The 23,614-nt window shown below is 36.2% G+C and overlaps 1 protein-coding gene and 1 pseudogene across 41 annotated transcripts in view; one reads left to right on the plus strand and one right to left on the minus strand.

Annotated features, from left to right (window-relative positions):
- The window catches only part of LOC108026484 (proton-associated sugar transporter A), a 366,519-nt gene that overhangs the window by 184,227 nt on the left and 158,678 nt on the right, over positions 1–23,614 (minus strand). The window lies entirely within an intron of this gene.
- On the plus strand, positions 1,221–4,527 carry LOC127011602 (translationally-controlled tumor protein homolog; annotated as a pseudogene).

Raw genomic sequence — 23,614 nt, forward strand, 5'->3', positions numbered from 1 at the left:
ACGGTGTTTTCTTCGTCGGCACTCATGGGATTTGTAATGCCCAAGATATTTTTATTTTTTTTTACCGATATTTCTACTTTGGCGTTCTCAGGATTTTTAAGTTCTAAAATATTTGTATTTTTTTTGACGAATACTTCTACCTCGGCATTCTAAGGATTATCGAATCCCAAGCTTTTCTCACAATTTTCCACAAATAATTATTACTTATTTTACTTTACTTTTATTTTCAAAATATTTTTTTATAATAAATTCTTTTAACGCAAGGATATAATATTTTTCTTAAATTTAACTTTTTTCACTTTTTTCTCATTATTATTTTAATTTTAACTTTTTTTATATTTTAACTTTTTTTGGTTTTTACCCAATGATTTCCCGTTTCATAATTACTATTATTTTTTTTGTACTTGATCAAATCGTAAGTTGTTTCCCTGATATTTATTTTCATTTTTAAATCCATAAAACCGTTTTGCAAATGGAGCGCAGAAATTGTTAGATTCTAGTTTTTGGACATTTGCTAAAGCATTGGGCAAATCTGGTGGATTTAATGAGAAAAGAGTTTCTGAGATAGATCTACTTAATCCGGATATAAATATTCGTAGAGCATTGCTCCTTTTGCTTTATTAGTAAAGTCATTTTTTTATTAACTTCGTTATAGTACTCAGTAACTATGATTCGTCCCTGCCTGAGAATACTTAGTTCTGACTCCAGAATATGTATTGGTCGTTTATTGTTATATATAAAATTCAATTTAGATAAGATTTAAAACGTTAATTTATTTCATAATTTTATTTCGTAAAATTGTTAACGTGATAAAGTATTGTTCACTTAGAACTTTATAAAGACTCATAACAGCTGTTTTTATTTTATAATCCTCCACAATGTTTACATCTGAGGCTAATCTCCCTTCTAAACATTCTATTTTCTTGCGCACTTCATTCAACTGAACATTTATCTAATATTTAATTTCACTGTTAGGCCGCCTGCTACAGTTATACAACCTGCATAGAAATTTGGTGCTAAACATCCGGTTGTCATTTTTAATTTTAATTCACCCAAGCTATTTATTAAAATTTCCAGATTCCAGATCTTCCAGATTGCGAATTTATCTATAATTTTTAAATTTTTCCACTAAAAATATTGGGTTGTTGGCTGCCCGAGCTCTGTTTATTTTTAATTTGTTTTTCATTAAATAATTATAAGGGTCTTTTTTATAACGCGGCCTCACGCTGGGCGCCAATTAATTTTTTGCGGGAATTTTTAAGAAAAACATTTAATATTTATTTCTAAATATTTTATGATGTTAAACCTTTATTGAAAATATTAACATAAAGTTTTTCTTTCGTTTAAATAAAACCTTACTGATCTCGGCTCGGGTATAAATAGGACTGCCTTCTTTCATCTTGTTTAAAATCCAACGAACTTCGCCCAGAAGCTTTTCTTTGTGAACTTTTAGAACTTCGTATTTTTCATGGTTGGTTGACCTTGCAGTCCGTAATTAATTTATTTTCTTGATTTAAAAAAGACGGTCTAAGAAAAACTCGAATAGTGTAGCACTCTATCGATACGTTAACTGCGAACCCCATTAAAAAGGGGTTTTTATCATTTATCTCTGGGTAGGGAAAAATTACTATGCGATAAAATTGACTAAATAATATCCCTAGATCACATATGTATATCCCCATGGTCATCGCCACAAGTCGCCTTTCATTTCGAAAATTGATCTAAAAAGAAATATTCTTCAGCATGCAATGCGACGCATCCTTCCATTGAGTGGGTGCGGTGTTATCGCAATGTGACGAAGCACGCATCGAAAGATCTGTTTCGTACATGTCACAAAAATTACCTGAAACGCAAAGGAACTACACGGTAACTGGACTTAAATGCCTGGCGGTCATCTTAGCCGTAAAAAGGTTCCGAATGTACATAAAAGGATTCCCCTTTTAACCGATCATGCCAGCCTCCGATGTTTAATGAGCCAGTCAGGCCTAAATGGAAGATTAGCCAGATGGGCTATGAAACTACAAGGACGCCCTGTCGCAGTCTTTTGGGAAAGATGATAACATAGCGGTAATTAAATTGGATTCATTCCCTAGTATTGATTTAAAATCCATCGCTTTTCAATCTATTGAGTATACAGAACTAAGAAAAAAGTTCAAACATGATAATTTACCAGAATTTCGGGTAATTGTCGATTTAGATACCGTCGCACCTGTTTTGCTACCTCAAAAAAAGGATGAGGGCTGTAAATTATTTGTTACATCGGAACTCCATTTGGAAGTTATCCGTTCCAGTCACGACCAAAACTACTACGTAGTTTTTACTAGCCAAAAATGGATGTAGAAGTCCACGAATACATTGCTAGGTATGAGCTGCGCCGTACAGCGAACGAGCGTTTCAGCGGCTTTACATTGCTTTTATTGGGCTTTTTCGACGTTCGAAATAGGGTAACATTGGCATTCTAATCGTCCTAGAATACTTCTCAAAGTTCACTTTCCTAAAGGCCGTTCGCAAATTCACGTCGAAGGTGGTTTTTGAATACTGAGGAGAAAATTTGTTTCCTTGTTTTGGCGTTTAACATAATATTAATATTTAAATCATTCTTTTTTCTGAGAGGGTGAGAATTGTTCTTCCTTATACTTAATATTTAAACAAAAACGCAGTCATGACCCAAAAGCTTAGCTAATATATATCCATTGGTATCTATCGATGCTCATCAGCTGATCTAGTGCACATGTAAAGGAGAACTAAAATTTTACAGCCCCCTTTCCGTTCTCACCCCTTTCTTATTATCTCAATACCGGTGAAAAAGATAAGTTCATATCAAAGTATTTGGAATTAAATTCTTTAAATTGATTCGATATTCCGCGAATATTTAATTGTCCCCTCACTTGTGTGTTGTAGTTAGAGCCTCCGAGGACCTTCTTGGTTAGGCTAAGAATTAGTGACAAGAATTTAGCCTCAACCTGCTTCTGTAGGATTGTTCCAGCATCAAGTCCGCCCTCCAAAAAAATCAGTTCTTGGTGGCCAAAAATTCTCGGGTCAAGTTTGCTTGCTTACGGCTGTGCGGAGAGCAACGATTGCATGTGATTTTTCCGGAAAAATTGTTAACTCAGTTAATGAGTCAATTTCTTTTTGAGAACCTGCTGGCCATCCCCAGCAACTTTTATCGAGTTTTACCAGCACTTATGCCAACCCACTTTATGTGCTTCTAAATATACATTCTTTTAAATATACATTTTTTATTTATTTTTTACTTTAATATTACTTTACTTACCCTATACTTTTAATATTGTGAAATAGTTGTGCTGCTGACGAGCTAAAACCTTTCATATACATATTATTTAACAGCGCCGGCCACAGGCCTGTCGACATCAAAAACCTGACCGTAAGTACGGATGCCGAGAATACCTCACAAATCTATATGAAAGAAGACACTTGTTGGCACACAGAGTCCTCTTAAAGCCACTAGAGCTCGCGATCTTTATTTGAAGTCCCTTAAATATTGAATATCATCGTTATGAATACAAACTTTAAGTTTCTACGTATTATTCTCGTTTAGGCACACATTTTTTTAAAATGAAATCATGAATTGCTAACTACTTTCTTTGGGCACTTTAAATAAAACATCACCTCAGGTGTATTTTTGTACCGTATTAGTATGAGAATTATTCCACCTAAACTGTCCGGATGATCTTGCCTGGTTCCGCATTCATATTGTATTCTTTTTATCATTTCCTTATTATCATTTCCTTTTTGCTGTTCGAGTGAGCGTGTGAAAAGTCGTTCCGCAGTGTTCCCGGCCTGGTGCAGTTGTAGTTGCATATTTGCCAGCGATTCAGACGCCATCTTCCGACCCCCGACAATCCAATCACCATGAAGACCTACAAAATGAAGGTGGTGGACAATGTGATCTGCAAGGTTTATGGCAAGCTCATCACCCGCCAGGGCGATGGTATCGTACAAGCTGAGGCCAATGCATCCGCCGAGGAAGCTGACGAGGGCACCGAAATCACCTTCGAGACGGGCGTCGATGTTGTGCTGAACCACCGCCTGCAGGAGTGCTTTGCCTTCGGCGACAAGAAGTCCTACACCCTCTACCTAAAGGACTACAGGTGCTGACCAAGCTGGAGAAGTCCTCCGACCAGGTCGATGTCTTCAAGACCAACATGAACAAGGCCATGAAGGACATCCTTTGTCGCTTCAAGGAGCTGCAGTTCTTTACCGGAGAGTCGATGAACTGCGACGGCATAGTGGCCCTGGTGGAGTACCGCGAAATCAATGGCGACAGCGTTTCCCTGCTCATGTTCTTCAAGCACGTCTGTCAGAGTTTCCGACTCTCTTGAGCCATTCTCTTTATCAATTTTTGGGGATAAATTCTTTTAAGCCGAGGTTTGGTGATTAATAAATAAAAATAATTTTTTTTTTAATAAATCACAAGTGAGAAACTTAATTGGCACCCAACGCGGGGCCGTGCGATAAAAAATTCTAAAAGAGCAAAGCTTTAAAATAAAAACAAAAAAGTTTTAAAGAGGAATTTAGCGCGTTCAAAAAAACCCAATAAAACCAACGAATAAATAAAATGTTTGTGTTGATAAAAAAAACTAAGGTGAAAAATAATTAATGAAATAATCCCCTTGAAATCTCAAATTACAAAATAGTGATCGTAACATAAATTCACTGCTCGGACAATATAAAAATCAAAAAACGACAAAAAATTTTTCATCAAAAAAATAAACATTGTGAAAAACATTTTTATAAAATCTTCAAAATCAACAACAAAGATATTCTAAGAAAACAGGCTAAAGGGTAATAACTCGCCAAATATTGGATAAGAAGGAAGACCCAATTTAAAAACAGAATTAAAGAAGGAAGACCCCAATCAGGATCATCATTCAGGATAAGGACGACCCCAACAGGAAAAATTACAACGAGAAGAAAAAAAATAAGGACGATTCGTGAGCGATACTATTTTTTTATTATTATTATCATACATTTTTTATTATTATTATTTTATAAAAAATTTGTAAGAAAGGAAATATAAATATACAAAGTGGAAGAGTTAATTTCAAATTTTGAAAAAGTTCTCAAAATGACAGAACCTTCAACAAGCCAGACTGGAGCAAATGAAAGACTCCACATGAATCCGCCACAAGAAAATACAAGCCATCAGGAAATAGCAAACAACACCATGTTAAATGTAAGAGATTTAATTAAGCAAATTGTAAATTTTGAATTAAATCCATTAAAGGAGGAGATCGTTACCCTAAGATCGCAGCTTTCTCACAAAATTAAAACGGGATTGTAGATCCAAATATAATATGCGACACATTCTATGAGATCATCAAATCTGTTAGGGAATATAAAGGTGAAGAGGATAAATATGTAAGCTGGAGAGAATCGGCAGAAGTAGCCATGGGGAAATATGCCAGAGGGAGTGAAAGATTTTATTCTGCCTTATCTATATTACGAAACAAAATAACAGGAATGGCAAACGACGCCTTAACCCATAACGGTACTGCATTAAATTTCGATGCCATAATGGCGAGACTTGACTTCGTCTTTAGCGACAAACGACTAATTCACATTATTGAACAGGAATTAAGTGTATTGAGTCAGGGAAAATTATCCATAATGGATTATTATGGTACAGTTAATAGAAAATTAACTCTGCTAATTAATAAAACTATTATGACCTACGGTAGAAACAAACCTATAACAGTTTTCATTACCGGCCTCAACGGCCAAATTTCAGATACTATTTTCTCAATAAATCCTCCCGACCTACCAAATGCAATGGTCATAGTTCAGGAACTGGAAAGCAACAACATGAGGGCTCATTTCGCAAATAGCTTCTCTACTACTCAGAGGAAACATAGCGAGCCAAACTCTAGTGGAAATGGACAAACACATTTCAACCACAAGACAAGACAGCAAAACAATAGTTATAGTAACAAGCGAAACAATAATAATTTAAGGTTTAATCATGACAATTACCAGAACAAAAATACTTACGGTTATTATAATCAGAATAAAAATAAATCTTAGAACCAGGGTAGATTTAATAATAACCAACAAAAACAGTGGAACACCTATAGGCAGCCACAAAATAGTCCGGAACCAATGGAGGTAGACGAGTCTATCCAGGTTCAGAATAAGGCTTACAACGGCTATAATCAAGGCTACAATAAATATCAAAAAAAATAATTATAGTCAGAACAAGTGGGATCAAACAAAAAAATTTGAGACCCAGAACACTCAGCAAGGCCAAGCCCAAAATAAAAGGGTACCAACTGGAACTGTTATCCAACCGGCTAACAAGACGATGAGATTAAATAACATTGAGGAGAACCATTTTTTAGACAAAAGTCAGGAGTAGGCTTAGCCTACTTAATTAGAAATGACCCAAAAATAAATAAAAAATTAAAAATATTAATTGACACTGGGGCAACCTTGTGTTATATAAGAACAGGAATTTATAAAAATAAGAACGAACTTACATATTATCATAGGATAACTATTTTTGATACGCGATATACTTTTTATGAAATAGATGAGCTAGACTCAGATTTACTGGTCGGCTATAACCTATTAAAAAAAATAGGAGCGGTAATTGATACAGCTAAGGGAGAAATTAAATATAATGGAAAAGAAGAAAAATTAAATTATGATAACAGAAACATATTAAACCAACATTCTTTAACAGAGGAAAACACCATTCGTCCATTAAAAGAGTTTATATTAAAAAAATACTTTGATGAAAAAGCTCAAATCAGATCCGAATCTGAAATGGATAATCAAAGCGAATCTAGTTTGGGATGTACAAATCCTGAGCACGCCGTCGTTGAAAAATCCGACAAAAATAAAAGTTTGAGCATTAAAAATCCTGAACGCGCTGTCGTTGAGAAATCCGACAAAAAATAAAAGTTTGGAATATAAAAATTCTGAACACGCCGTCGTTGAACTACAGGTCAAAGAAAAGATCTGGAGAACGAAATATTAAATATTATCGATGAAGAGCATTCAAAAATAAATATGCAGATCCCATTTAGGACAGATATCCGTGGTGAAATAAACACCGTAAATGATAGGGCCATTTACAGCAAACAATACCCTTATGATCAATCAGCTTCAGATTTTGTAAATTTTGAAATAAATCGAATGTTAAATGAAGAAATTATAAGGCCAAGTAGAAGTCTTTATAATTTACCAGTACTACTAGTACCAAAAAAGAGTTTCAATGAAGACGGAACTCCAAAACTCAGACTCGTAATTGATTATAAGAAACTCAATGAAAATACAATACCAGATAGATATCCAATGCAGGACCCTTCAGTGATTTCGTCAAATCTTGGGAAAGCCAAATACTTTTCAACAATTGATTTGGAATATGGATTTCATTAGATTCTCATGAATGAACCAGACATTTAGAAAACCTCATTTTCAATAAACAACGGGAAATACGAATCAAGAATATTCCAACGAGCCATGGATGATATTTTAAGAGAACAAGTGGGTAAAACATGTCACGTTTATATGGATGACATAATTATATTTTCAAAAACAATTGAACAACATTACAAAGATTTAATTCTCATTATTAAAATTTTGCTGAACGCAAACATGAAAATTTCAATTGAAAAATCAAAGTTCTTTAAATTAGAAACCAATTTTCTCGGTTACGTTTTTCCCACAATATGATAAAAACCGATCCCGAAAAAATTTCTACTATCGTAAAATATCCGATACCTAAAAATATTCGAGACCTTAGAAGCTTCCTAGGCCTTACGCAAAGATAGATAAACCTTTAACAAAATATTTAGAAGGCCAAAACGGCAAAGTATCAAAAAAGGCATCACGTAAAACTTTAATACAGTTTGATGATTCAGCTGTAAGAGCTTTTAACGAGCTCAAGGAAAATTTAATTGCACAAGTAGAACTAGTACAACCAGACTATAAAAAAAAATTTACTCTAACAACGGACACATCTGACTTAGCAATTGGTGCTGTTCTTTCTCAGGAAGGAAAACCAATTACATTTATTTCAAAAACTCTGACAAAAACCGAACAATTATACGCAACCAATAAAAAGGAACTTTTAGCCATTTTATGGGCTTTTAAAAATATTCGAAATTACTTATATGGGGCGAACAACATCGAGATTTATACCGATCATCAACCTCTTTCATTTTCCATTCCTCAAAAAAATCCAAATATTGAGATGAAAAGGTGGTATTCCTTTATTGAAAGCTATTCATCCAAAATTATTTACATGCCAGGAGCAACAAATGTTGTTGCGTACGCTTTATCAAGAATTCAAATAAATAACTTAACGGAAAGTAATGAATCGGTCTCAGATAAAAAAACTCAGCATTCAGCAGAGAGTAGTTTTGAAAATGGAATACAAGAAACCCGAAAACCCTTAAGCCAGTTTAAGCAACAATTGCTAATAGCAACGGGGAGGTATACAATACATGAGTCGATTAATGTATTCGGAAATAATAGACATATAACAGAGTATGACACTCCAGAAAATTTAGTATCAATCTTAAGGGAATATATTCCACCCAACATAACAATAGGAGTTCACTGTACTCTAGAGGATTTTTACAGAATTCAAAAACCACTTAAGGACAATTTTATAAATAAATTTTTATACACTAAGACATTTGTCCAGGATGTCGAGAACGCTGAAGACAGATCTCTTATTATCACAGAAACTCATTGTAGAGCTCATAGAGGGCTTGATGAAAATTATAAACAAATAACTAGACTCGATTATTGGCCAAGTTTATACAAAAAGCTTAAGGAGTTTATAAAGAATTGCAATCTGCAATCAAAAGAAATACAACAGGCACCCAGTACAGATTCCTATCGGTCAAGCATCAATCCCAGAAAGAGAAGCTGAGAATTTGCATCTTGACATATTTTACGCCCAAAATCTTATATTCATTACTTGCATAGATTCGTATTCGAAATACTTAGTGGTAAAAGAAATCCCTAATAAACTAAATATATAAAATAAAGTTTCAGAAATTTTACAACAATTTCCATTAGCCAAATCTTTGATGATAGATAACTAACCAAGTTTTTCTTCATTCCAATTTAAATCTTTTGCACAAAGAAATGGGATATCTTTATTCTTTGCAGATCCTCGACATAGTACGTCTAACGGACAAATAGAAAGGGCACACTCTACCTTAACAGAAATTGCTCGCTACATTAAAGATGAGCTTAAATTAATTGATTATCCCGAAATTATAATTAGAGCAGCACAAAAATACAATTTAACAATTCATTCAATAACCAATCATCGACCTTTTGATATATTATGTAATATAAACAAACACGATGATATTCCTAAATTATTGCAGCAAGCCCAAGAGAAAATGTTACATTTTCACAATAAAGATAGACAAAGTAAGAATTATCACGTAGGAGAGGTAATTTACGAAAAGAAACACGGGGAAAGGAACAAGCTTAATTCTAGATATAAAGAACAAGTAGTTAAGGAAAATCTCCCAAATAAAGTTATAATAAATAACAGAAACCGTACGATTCATAAAGATAAATTAAATTACAGATAATGATTTCAATAACGAACTTATTATTGCTGGTAGCTACAACCAAATCCGAAATTATGGATTACACGAACCATGATTTCCTTCTTTACAAGGATACCAAAGATGTTCTTATTTACCATACGCAGATTTATTTCATATAACTAATATAAGTCTTTATAGAGAAATAATTAATCTTGAAACAGAATTTCTAAAGAGTCACGACAACAAGCATTTTCTTTGGGAAATATCCCACGATTTAAAAATTATCAAAATACTTATCTCTCAAGTTATACCCAGTAGATTAAAAAGAGGCATTAATGAAATAGGCACCATTTGGAAATGGATAGCGGGAACACCAGATCATGATGATTTCATAACAGTCCAAAATAAAATCGATGATTTAATACAAAAAAATAACGATCAATTCGTTATTAATTCTAAAATATTTAAAGAGATCAAATCTTTGTATGAACAATTCAAAACAGCCTTTAAAAATCAAGAAATTGCATTTAGAAAATATCGTCTGCGCTTGCTTACTTACGATCTTTTGAATTTAATGGACACAATTACACTTGCCAAAATTGATGTATTTAATACTAAAATTCTAAACAATGATGATATACTAGAAATTTATAAGCACGAAGATAGTCCTGTAGTTATAACAGACCTTTATATGAACCGCTCATTTTTGCCTATTTTCGGAAAACAAGCAAAGCACTTAAGGGAGTTTTTTAATTTATATGAAAATTTTTTCTTTAATATTTGGTACAAGTAGTTTTTATTGATAAACTGTATCTAGTTTCCTATCTTATCTCATAGTCCTCATCTCATCATTTGTAAAACACATGCTGTTCGATTTCTAAACCATGGCTTGTTTCTTATACACAGCAGCTTTTATCATGTTATATAATTTTTGCTCAGGGGACTATAGCTAGGTATTAATATTCTTATATAAGAATCGCTGGATTCGACTATCATTTGTGCATCTAATTAAAGCATCTACATTTTGCATTTTTTATCCGCCCTATGGCTCAATTTATAGCCATAATTCTAAATCTCTAAGGCCCACTTTGTAATCATTGGTTTAAGTTCATTTTATTTTATTTTTGGTCCTGCATCTGTATTGTGTAAATCCAGTCTTCATCGATGGGAACTATCATTTAGACGTTTTCTGCTTCGGTTACTGTTTTGTCCTCCGGTGGATGTACTCATTCCGTCCACATGGTGCATTTGCTCTTCAGGCTGATGTTTGCATTTAAAGTTTAACTCTTTTTGTCGTAGCCACCAGCGTGCGATTGGAAGTTGAAGAGCAATGGGTACCTTGAGCGTTTCTTCAGCGTTGCAATCGGTCTCCACTACAAATTTGGGTCCAATTAGATAAATGCGGAGCCTTTCCAAGGAGATCTCCAAGTAATAGCTAACACTTTTAGCACATAACCTGAATAGCGGCTCTCAGCTTCCGATCCAAGCTTTCTGTAATAAAATACAGGCCTGAGGCCAGCAAAAGAACGCCTGCAATACTATTTCTGCTTGCATTCGTGCGTATTTCGTGATGCCTAGCTGGATTATAAAGAGTCAATACGGGCTGCGGTGTGATAGCTTCCGTAAAGTTTTGGAATTCCTTTTTTGTTCGGCTTCCCAGAGGAAAGTTGTTTTCTCTTTAGAAGCTTTCTTTAGTTCTTGACAAACTTGCAGAAGGATCCAGAAATGCAGAAAACTTTTCGTGCAGTCACTCATAAAATAAGAATGGATAGATGGCTCATCTATATTAACACGTTTTCCATTTGCCCAATGATGAATTCGCTAAACTTTTCGATGGGTTTTCTTTCACAACGCTTTAGTTCCCTGCGAACATCCGCCGCGTATACCACGCTTGGAAAATCTTGTAAAAGGGCGTTCTTAAACTGTTCCCAAGTTTGTAAAACAGTCTCTCATTTTATGCTGTACGGCAAACAATACTGTCCCATCATTCCATTCATCAGCGCTTTGCAACTGCTCGGTTTTGCTTATAAACTGTTGTGAAGTAATGTTGCCCTTAACTGGATCGTACTAAGGCAACACACCGATCACATCCTTGATTATGGTGTTGGTATAAGCTGTGCGTTTGGTGCTTTCTCTGATCCTTGGATGCAGTTGTTTTTGGCCTGGTGGAGGTATGCCTGACGCTGTTGCATTAAATCAGATTTCATGACATCTCAATAGTTCGTTGTTTCTAGCCTGTGTATTTCTGGCGACTTGAATATTTTTCGTGCGCAGAATAATATCCAGATTTTACCGACTTACTTTCAACAGTGTTGCTTAGCCCGTTGTAACGTTGCCGTTTTGTCAAATTTTTTAATCCTTCATTCTCATTTCTTCGTGAATAAAATGCAGCTTTTTACATAATTTTACTGCTGTTTAGAGCTCGTATCCCATTTCTGATTTGTCAAAAATACCTCAGGTTTAGGATGGTAATAAATTTAATGAATATATATAAGGAACACAAAATATATAGGAATCTTGTTGGCTTGTGAGCGTGCGACACACGTTGCCAACCACACTCCCATACTTTTGACACATGGTTGTCGATCTTATTAAGAAATAAAAAGAGCCCCAATAAAATAAATCACAAATCAATCACAAATTTTTGTTTCCGCCCAGAACTTTTAACTGGTATATTGTCAAAGGTTCTCTCCTTTTCACATATGGGTCATAAGCATGTCATTCACCTGTCCATTACCTAACCGCAACAAGAGGGCCACTCGCTCAAGCCTGAAGGCGCTTATTGACAAGATCAAATGCCTCACGCCAACGACCTAACGGCTGACCAAAATAAAGGATGAAATCACGACAGCTATTCGCACGTAGCCGACATATGTATCTCAGTCAAGGATATATTTTTCATTTCATTTTAACTCGATATAAGAAGTCAGAAGTTTATTTCGTATTCATTTGGTATTGCAAACATTTTTTGTTGTATACTGAAAGTAATTTTCTGGCTCCGTTCCGGCGATTTGCATATTGCTGACAATTCGTTTCTTTAATTGTTCGATAAATGTGTCTTTTTCCTCATAAACTTTTATTTTATTAATGTTGTTGTCTTATAGATCTATACACATCTAGTCTCAGATTAAAAATTACGTATATAAAATTACTTTCTTGTTTTGGTGGTACTTAAAAAATTGCAAAAATTATTTTTTCTATTGTTTAGAGCACAAACCCCGCCCTTAAGATGAGTTGCACAATGTAGAAACCGCTTTCCCCTTTAACCTCTTTGAGGACACACATCCCAGTTACTCAATATTAAAAAGCTGACGACTCCCAAAAAAGTCTGTAGAAATCGTTTCATTTCCACCCCTTGAGATTTCGTATATAGCAAAGTAAAATATTAAACTATTATATAAGTTTGGTTCTTTTTCGAATTTAATTACAATTTTTTCTTGGAATAAATATATTTTATTATCAACTAAACCTTAAAAATCAATCGAAACAGTATTTTGGTGTCCTCAGTTCTATAGAAATTCTTACGTCAATAGGATCACTGATTCGTTTTTATTAAAATGATAAACCACAATAATAGGATCCCTCAATTCAAATTGGTTTAGGATCAAAAATGGTTCTAATTCTCGATTATAGTAACTAAATTGAGTTCTTTGTAGTATGCTCACATATCGGGTACACACTGTACCACTTACATTACTATTCCCAGCACTTCAAGTGCGGAGAAATTCGACCCACACAACAATGTTATAAACATCCTAAATACTGAATTTTAAGCTAAGCCAACTTGTTCTTAAGTCAAGCGGCAACATTGATAAAATGAACCCCGAACCGAATGCACATTTATCAATGCACATTATAAGCAAATAAAAATCAATAAAATAAATACCAAAGTGCAGAATTGATTTAACCTAGTACATCTTGCATACATTTCATATAGGTGGATTCAGATTATCATATAGATATGACTCAAAAATCAAGTGAAATAACAAGTTTGATAACTTATTTCTCCATTTGGAGTAAATCCAATTATTGCGAATCATGGGCACTGTCCCAATTTGGGGTTGACATACACTACTTTTAAAATATCGTTCATTTTAATTTTGGCAAATCGCTCAAAGTTCCATGGGCAATTTTCTAGGTTATTTTCGTTATTTCTGGTTTAAAGCTTGCTTGTTTCTCGTTGGTTCAAATACATCACTACGATTCTTATTAAGCATCAACACTAGCTTGGAAAAGTATTTTATGATAGCTCCAGACAAAGACTGGTGAATAGTTCACAATGACAACCTTCAAAATCTAAAAAAAAATATGTATGTGTGTTGTAGAGTGGGAATCCGATTCGATTTAGATTTCAATTTTTTAACCACAGTTCGATACTGTTTATATGTTTCATATTGTTTTTTGTACTATCACATCAATCCAGAAAAAAAGTGTCTATGATCGCTAAAAATACAGAATGATCTGTTTTTATACCCTTGCAGAGGTTCGGAAGTTTGCAACGCAGTGAAGGAGATCAAGCCATGTCCGTCAGTCTGTCGGTCCGTCTGTCCCATAGTCTTCTTTATTATTCAGGTAGTATATAAAACGGAACAAGCCGGACTGCACAACTAAATCTTAAAGCTCTCATAGAAATAATCGAAAATTTTTAACAAATAACCTAATACGCTTGCAAATAACATTTTTTTATTAGTTCCGAATTTCTATTTAAGTTTTTTTTCAAAATCGGACGACTATATCATACAGCTGTCATAGGAACGATCGGAAAATTTTTGGGAAAATAATATGAAACTAGAAAGAACGCTATATTTGAGTGCCCAGAATACCCTGATTAAATAAAGTTGCGCTGCGTAGGAAGTCCCAGAACCTGCATGCTAGCTTTTATAGTTCCTGAGAGCTCAGCGTTCATATGGTAAGAATCAAATCGAGCTCTAGTATGTGGGTACATATAAATGTTCGATTGTATCCTTTATCAAAAATGAATCCTGAATACATTTTCTCATAAATTCGTTACCCGTAATTTAAATCTCATTAGGCAAGTCACTTATTGCTAGCGATACATAACCGTAGAAGGCCAAATGTTGAGGTGAAAGGGACTCCATGAAGAAGGTAAAAAAGTTAATGTATCAGGGAAAATTCTCAAAAAAAATATTTATAAAAAGAATTATTAAAAAACTAAAACAATGAGCTTCGTATTTGTGTCTGTTACCAAGAACAAATTATTGAGAATGCAAAGGACTTCCTCTTTCAGGAACGGTAATTTCACAAAAAGATTTCCCATACGAATTATTGTCAATTTTTTTATTTTGAAGTGAACACTCGTAAAAAAACAAACCAAGAAACGAAAGCGAAGTTTGTATGCCCTTGCAGTTATAATAAATAATCAGCATCACCTGAAAGATTTTTAAGGATTGTATGCTATCGACTATCAGATACCCGTTACTCCACCTTAGGTAGAAAAATTCGATATCTTGAAAACAAAAAAAAGTAGAGGTTCCAGAGGATTTTATGCAAAAGTCATGAAATTAATTGCCTAACTACAGATGGAGATATAGGCTTGGAAACAGAAGGTAATTTTTGAAAACAAGCTTCTTTTTAAAAACAGACGCCCAAGTCCAGATACACGTTTTTTTTTAATTAAAAATGTGAAATTTTTTGTTTTGCCTAATTTGTTCAGCTTTAAAAAAAGGGCCTATGTACTTTATTATTATATTTATTAATTAATTGCGTTTTCATATTTTCTATTTATTATCTATATATATATCTATTATATATTATAAATTGAAACTAAACTCTCTAAAGGAGTGAGGTTGAATAATGATTTATCCTTAAATTAAGAGAATTCAGTACCATCATCAGTTTGCAGGTTTTTTTGGTGTTCTATGACCAAATCTAAATATTTTTTCACGGCTTGAGAAACATCATTTTTGACTTAAATGCCTCACCCCAACCAAATCTCGAAAATGTGTCTATAACAGTCAACAACCAAGTCTTCTTGCCACATATCGGTTATACCCCTTGTAATAACTCGCCTTCGTTACAAGATGGTTCGTGCAACTCATTCAGAATTTCTCGCTGAACAATATTCTTCTAATAGGCTGAAAAGCGACACCTTCTAACTCAATTGTGGCTTTTTCGGTAATTATATCGGTTTTTTACATATTTAAATGTTTAATCCTCAAGCTACCAACTTTTATTCTTTTCTGGAATTTTTGTAAAAATTTGGTCAGCGGTCTCTGCTCTCTTATAATAGAATTAAATTTTATTTTCTACGCTTGAAATTTTTGTGAGTCGACGATAAATATTTTGAGATATATTATTTCTCAAATCTTTTCCAAACTTTCTCTCATCAATAAATTCTTTCAATTCTATATTATCGGATTCATAAGGATTAGATCCGTTTTTGATACGTTTATTTTAAGCATCCAGATTGCCGTCTTTTCACATTTTCTGAGCGTTGTAGGACTGAAATGATTTCTATCTACTTCTTAATTATATAGCTATGTATATTTGTGTGCTCGAGTTTAGTTTATATCATATCATAGTTTTGAGGTTTCTAAGAAAAATTTGAGAGTACTGACCAAGAGTCAGATCACAACTCATTCCACTAGAAAATATTATCTAATTATCGTTTAATTTTAGTTCTTTATCTTTCTAGATCAGATAGTAATGTAGAATTCTAAAAGCCTAAATATTATAAAATGTCTTTTTAGCACTCATTAAAACTATTTTTTCAACAATATAACATTGAGCAATCAGGATAACCCTTTCTGTCCTCACCGATAAACAACCTGCTATACGTAGCTATCATACTTGAAGACCAATAGAACACAGAAGTAAATATGCTATACTAAAAAACTTAAAATTGATATCCACCGCAGAGAATACATCAAAAATATTCGGTAATTATATAAAATAAATAAATACTTATATACTTTATGGTACCAAAAACACCACCGATAGTTCACAATAAAATCTTCCAGTAAATTAAAGATACCTTAAAGCAGCACACACTCTTATACACAGACGGCTCAATGGAGTTGCATACAGCGACACATCATAACCCAGTAAAATTTACCAGCCGATTCATCCATTTTCACTGCTGAAACTGACCTTACAGCCATAGAAAACCTAAATAACTCTACCTACTATATATTAGAAATTAGAAAAAATTATGTATAAATACAAATATAAATCTACTCAAATATGGGTTCCAGGGCAGTGCGGTATTATTCGCAAAGAATTCAAGCACACTGCCATTAATATCAGAAAAAGCTGCAACTTACCAGATACCCTTAAATTCATCAATAGTCACATGAAAGCCCAAAATTACCTTTTATGGAACAACACATTTGTACATTACAAACTCATTGCCACAAACTTTTAAAACATTCTCTCAAATAGATGGCAATAAAAGGACACTCTAAACTGACACACAGCCACCTATAAGCCACAACAATCCAATTCCTTAAATTTATAACCCTTTAGAACAACATATAAGTTTAATGTTACTGTACATAACTAGAATAAGCACACTAATATATATGTAAATAGACTTGTTAACATACCTATTTAAGTTAAAGAATCTATTATTGTTGCATATCTTATATTACATATTATATCTGCCCGTTATAGTTACGTAGCACATATTAAATATTATTAATATTACAGAAGTCTATTATTTATAATTGCTTATAATAAGAGTTCGAAATTTTAATAATATTATTACCAGTTATAGAAATTTCTTTATAAATGCAATTTCGGTTTTGAAATTTTTAAAGATATTCCATGCTTCTGCTTAATTATTCCGTTAATACATTTTACAATTATACATAAACCAAGAGCTAAAGAGAGCAAACGTGTCTCGTGCGAGCTTCGGAAAAAGTAAAAGAAAGTTGGCTAAATGCAAACAAAACGCCAAAACTAAATTCGTTAATTTTAAATAAGCGAAAACAAAAAATTTTAGGTTTAAACTCACAAAATCGATGTATTGACTTAAGCTAATACATCAATATTGTATCTTATATTAATAAATAAGTGCCACGCTAGTAAAAGCGCAATGAGCTACGAAGAAAATAAAAAGAGAGTAAACTCCGCGAGCCGAAGAGATGTATACTTCTTGTATGTCTCAGCGCGTCATAGCAAAGTGCTTAAAACGACCGTACTTTCGGTCGATAGCTCAAGAGCACGATCTTGCTCACCATGTTTTCCTACGGCTACCCCTACTCCGATGGCGTGGAGTCAACAATGCAAAACCCCCTACCATCAGTTTCGACTCGAGCTACAACAACAAAACGAATCGACTGCAACCGCAGCGCTAAGTACAACGGCAACAAAAACCACGACAACTTATCAAAAAGGAAATAAATATCATTAAGCAGGTCCAGCCATACAGACAGGACTAGATCGGTACATCCCGCAGAACACCGCGGTAAGTAAGAAATCACAAATTAACCGTGTCCAAATAGAAAATTAATTACCCGGGAGATCCAATCAGAATAGACTTGCGCTTCTAGCAGAAAATGAACCAGGATAAACTCAAGATACCCAACCGAAACGTCAGACCCCACCAATTTACATTAGGGAAAAAATGTCGAATGCCCTGGTTAACATAATTGTTGCTTTGACCGGGGATGGAAGCTTTCATGTTGCTATGGTCACAAAAGGGGATATACATGAAACTAAGCTTTAGACCAAGAATATTTCCAAATGTATCCAAATACTTGGAGAAAGGTAGGAAAGTCTACTTCATCTACAAACTAAGAAGCAGCAAAATAGAGCCCGACGTAACCGCCAAGGAAGTTATCGACGTCAGTAACATAACCAACAGGGAGCAGATTCATGAAGAAAAATCAAGTGCGGCCCATTTATAACCATTAATAAATAGTGGACCGAAGAAGTAATGTTGAAGAGCCAACAAAAGGGAACGGCCCAGTGCAATGCACAAATTGTCAGAATAGAGTAATAAACGTAAATCAATGACAACCAACGTTTAGGAATTTACTTCATTTGTGATAAGAGACTGATGTACTGATTTCAGTAAGGCGTTAAACTAAAACTACAACGCAACGACCTGCCAGACAACAATAACTTTCAGGCCTCCTTTAGCACGATTCCAGTTATATGACTATAAGGTAAATTAATTATTTAAAGATTTGATGCACTTATTGTTCGTATCCACAGGGAGAAGATTAAATAATTAAAGAGCTTAAGTTTATATACATTGCAGCTATAAAAAATTAAAAAATACAAGAAACAAGAAAGAAAGTTAGCTTCGGCAAGCTGAAGTTTATATACCTTGCAGTTATAAGAAATAATCAACATATCGACATTATGCTATTGGTAAAGACGAAAATCACAAGCAAATACAACTTTCAAATAAGAGACTACACGTTCTACCACACAGATCATCCAGATGGTAAGGGAACGTATCAAGCACCAGTTTCACCAAAGGCTTGCAACGAATTATTTGCAGGTCTCGTCTATCAAAGTGCAGTCAGGTGACGGAAACCGCTCCCTAGCCGCTGTCTACTGCCCGCCTTGCTTTTCAATTTCTGAAGGACAATTTATGGACTTTTACAACTTACATGGAGATCGCTTTATAGCTGCAGGAGACCATAATGACAAACACACGCGATGCGAATCCCGCCTTGTGTCTCCCAAATCAAGTTGTGGTGACAAAAACCACGCAGACAGGTCCGAAAGCGCTTTGGCGCTTATTAGCCAAAGCGCTTTCGGACCTGTCCTCAGCCCATTCGCCAGTGTTGATAACTCTTCTTTAAAGCTGAAAAACTACAGATCACCCCAAAGGCTGACGTCGCACAAAACCAATTGAACCAACCAACCAAATACAAAAAGTATGTAAGCTCATACATCAAATGAACCCTCAGTTCAACATGGAAGAGGACATCTACAGCTCTTCCGATGTTTTTGAAGAAGTATTCGTAAAGGCAGCCACTATCCTAACACCCCAAGGCAAAACCTCCTTTTACCACAAATTGAATCTAAATCAATATTCCTTCCACCATTTTTTCAGCCAAAGTTGTTCAGTTCAGTTGCGAAAGTCATTGGGGAACTGAAACCGAAGAAGGCCCCTGACGGTGTCTAAATAACCCCAAATATGGTAATTGAACTTTAAAACTCTGTCATTGCGGTTATTTGTAAGCTCTTCAATGGGATCATAAGTCTCGGCTACTATTCGAAAAAATGGAAAAATCTATTAAACCCGAAAAAGACCACACAACTTCGTCATCCTACAGACACGATACTGTCTGTGTTGCCTTTGAGCATTGGAAATATTGCAGTGCAATATGCTTTGATGTATCTCAAGCCTTCGGTCGATTAGGGCTAGATGGCCTTATGCACAAAATCAGAACACACTTTCCTGATTACACTCACAAGCTACTTTTGAGTTGGACCTGGTGCAGAATCCGATCAAAGATAACACCCAAAAGGTGCTTTAAGTGTATGCAGTTCAACCATATAGCAGGGAACTGCAGATCCCAGGAGAACTGCCCTAAATGCTGCTACAACTGCGGTAGCTTTAGCCTCCCCCAGGCAATATATGTGCTCGAAGAGATTGCGAAAGACGCCCGGGAAAATCGCCCTGCCGTAATTGCCGAGGTTTTTAACGCCTGAGCTACGGGTTGGGGCTCCCCCCGAACAAATGCGAGGGGAAATGCGCTACTGGAGAGCTTCGCCGCACAGGAACTAGTACTGCTGAGCTCTGGAACAAAACCGACTTTCTATGGAGCCGGCACAAGTTCCATTATTGACCTCACCATTGTGAGCGTTGGATTGGCTTCGGGCTCCAGCTGGGACGTTAGTGACGCCTATATGGGTAGTGATCATGCAGTCTCGATTATGCTTTCGTGAAGTGCAGACGCGTTTTTGCATTGCTGTGAAATTCTCTGTGAAGAGTCTATGGACAAGTCCACTTCCGTGGCAAAAGTTTCGTGAATCCGACGTCTAAAGTCGCGGTGTCAGTGCCCTCACACGCCGTTAGTTGTGTCTTGTTGCGAAGACAAAACAGGTGGAACAGTAAAGATAAACTAACAGTTGCAACTGTGTTACGTACGATCACCGCTGGTTGGTTCCATTTTTGAATTCGAAATAAATTTGAACACATTATTTTTCTTCCAGTTAAAAGAAAAAATAAATTTGATTTTACCCGTCCCTTGGTGGGTTTGAGCCCGGTCCCGCCTTACCGTGGGACTTGCGCCTTACACACTGGGCTAAGGCCACCTCAACCGAAGCCCGTCTAAAGGCTTATAACTACAACAAGTCGATAAAGCAGTGCATAGCACTTCCCAATAGCAATAATGGCTGGTATTTCGGACTCCGAAGATGAGCTAAACATTAGGAAATCTGTAGCCTTACAACAAAAGAAAATGAGCGAGGCCCTTAATAGCTCGTTATCTAAGTTCAGTCTCCTATATGCTAGCACCTCCCACTACAACCCACCATTACCCAGCAAAGCCGTTGATCCTGAGCTTGTAGCCACAAATGGTGACGATGAGGACTGGTGGACTCCAAGTTCGTCAAACAGCAAACGCCGTCGTGACTCTAGATCTCCGAATTCTGTTACAAAAATTCAAAGAAACTCCAATAGCCCGAAAAAGAACGTTTCTTCTTACCGTTTTTCAGAACTTTCGAACATGGACATAGACGTGGAAGCCTCTCAGACAGTTAACCTCAACGTGTTGGAGAAAGCTTCTATCAGCAACAACAACGTTGTCAACACCAAAACTGTCCACAACGCCGCTTGCAATAGCAAGAATTCCAGCCATCCGTCGGGCAGTCAAGGACAATTACCCTCCCAAAAACCACCCCCAATTGTGGTTGATCACTGCGAGAATCTGAACGGACTTATTAGATCCATAGACAGAATCGTTGACCCGTCGAAATACTCCCTGAAATGCCACCCCAACAACTCTGTTTCCATTTTGGCCGCCGATCCTGATGCATACAGAGCGATTACAAAATCGCTTACTCTTAAAAAAGTGCCATTCCATTCATGGCAGCTCAAAGAAGAGAGATCTTATCGCGTTGGCATCCGTGGTGTCCATCATTCTATCCCGGATGAAAATATAAAGGAAAGTCTTACCTTGACTGGCCACAAAGTTCGCTTTGTTAATAGACCTAGAAGTCGCTTCGACAAAACCAAATCTGTCAATCTAGTTTTCGTTGAACGAGAACCGGCGGCAAATAACAAGGAAATCCATGATATCAAGACACTCTGCCGGCAACGGGTTCAAGTTGAACTCCCATACAAAAAGGATGATGTCGTTCAATGCCACCGCTGTCAAGCATTTGGACACACTAAAAACCACTGCCAAAAACTCTTCAACTGTATCAGGTGTGGCCTACAACACGGTTTGGAGGCTTCCATTAAGGATGTAAACCCAGTCAAGTGCGTTAACTGTGGCGGAAACCACACAGCTAGCTATAAAGGCTGCGTTGTTTATCAGCAGATTGCAAATCGACGAAAAAGTGTCATATCCCATCGCAGCACCGTCCCTCAACAGTCAACTAGCCCAAATGTTCGTTCAAACTTTGCGGCACCAAACTCCTACGCAAATGCCGTCCGTGGTCAAGTTAGTCGTACCCAGCATCATCAAGCTCCTATATCTTATCCGCAGAGCCAACAGTTTCCTCCACTGGGAAGGAACAATAGGAAGCAAAGTCATCCACGCCAACAACGCCAACGCCTCGACAGCAGCCATCGCAGCAACAACAAAGGCTTCAGCCGCAACAGCCAAATCATCAGCAGCAGTCTTCCCTGCAACAACAACGACGCAGCTCGCAGCAATTTATCAATGATCAGCAATGGCAGCGGCAAGAGCAAATGTTTATGCAATCGAACCAAAATCTGTCAGTCCTCGTTGCTCAGATCGACAAGCTATTTCAAATGATGGTGTCTATGATGGGCAATGTTACAAAACTCTTGCCACAAAATTCTCCAGGAACTACTCAAGCATTCGCTGAGTACCTCCCAGTCAATACTCCACAGCCATGAGTCAAATAGGCCTTAACATTGTTGTGTGGAATGCTGACGGACTTGCCAACAAAGCACTTGAGCTGGAGCTCTTTGTGAAAAATCATAACATTGACAGGTTAGCGAAACACATTTCTGTTCAAGGTCGTACTATAAGTTGCACGGGTTTGATATCCATCAAGCAACTCATCCTGCTGATCGGAAACGCGGTGGCTCTGCAATTTTAATTAAATCTTGTCTTCAATGTTACCTGTTTTATAGTTTACAAAGCCAAAACGTTCAATGTGTTGCCGTCAAAGTAAATACAGACCTTGGTGAAATAGCTATTGCATCTGTCTACTGCCCACCAAATTTTCAATGTTCTGCTGATGACTTTGAAAAACTCTTTGACGACCTTATCAGAATGATGGCAGTTACAAGATTCCAGGAAGCCATCCCAAACCACCAGTTTGGTTTTAGACACCAGCACGGGACTCCTGAGCAAGCACATCGGGTTGTTGAGCATATCCTTAATGCTTTTGAAAATAAGCAATACAGCTCTGCTATTTTTCTCGACGTCAAGGAAGCTTTCGACCGCGTGTGGCATGATGGCTTACTCTACAAGTTGAAGTCCCTTCTCCCGACTGGCCAATTCCTCTTGGTCAAATCATACCTGCTTGATCGAAGGTTTATGGTCGAAGTGAGAGGTGAAAGGTCAAGCATTAGAATTTCTCGAGCCGGCGGTCCTCAGGGGAGTGTTATAGGTCTCGTCCTGTATACCCTATTTACATATGATCTGCCATGCCCCAATGAGCCGGGCACGCTTCTGGCTACTTACGCTGATGACACTGCCTTCCTTGCAAACTCCTCATGTCAAACCGAAGCGTCAAGAATCACTCAGGAGTTTCTTGACACGTACGGCAAAAGGACCAATAGGTGGAACATCTGCATAAACGGGAGAGAGTCGCAACACTGCAATTTCTCACTGAGACCACAGGTCCTTCCTACAGTTCAACTTCACGGCATCACCATACCACAATCACAACAAGCGCAATACCTGGGCCTAATCTTGGACAAGAGGCTCACCTGGAAGCAGCAC

Source organism: Drosophila biarmipes, chromosome 3R (genome assembly GCF_025231255.1).
Source record: "Drosophila biarmipes strain raj3 chromosome 3R, RU_DBia_V1.1, whole genome shotgun sequence".
NCBI classification, from domain to species: Eukaryota; Metazoa; Arthropoda; class Insecta; order Diptera; family Drosophilidae; genus Drosophila; species Drosophila biarmipes.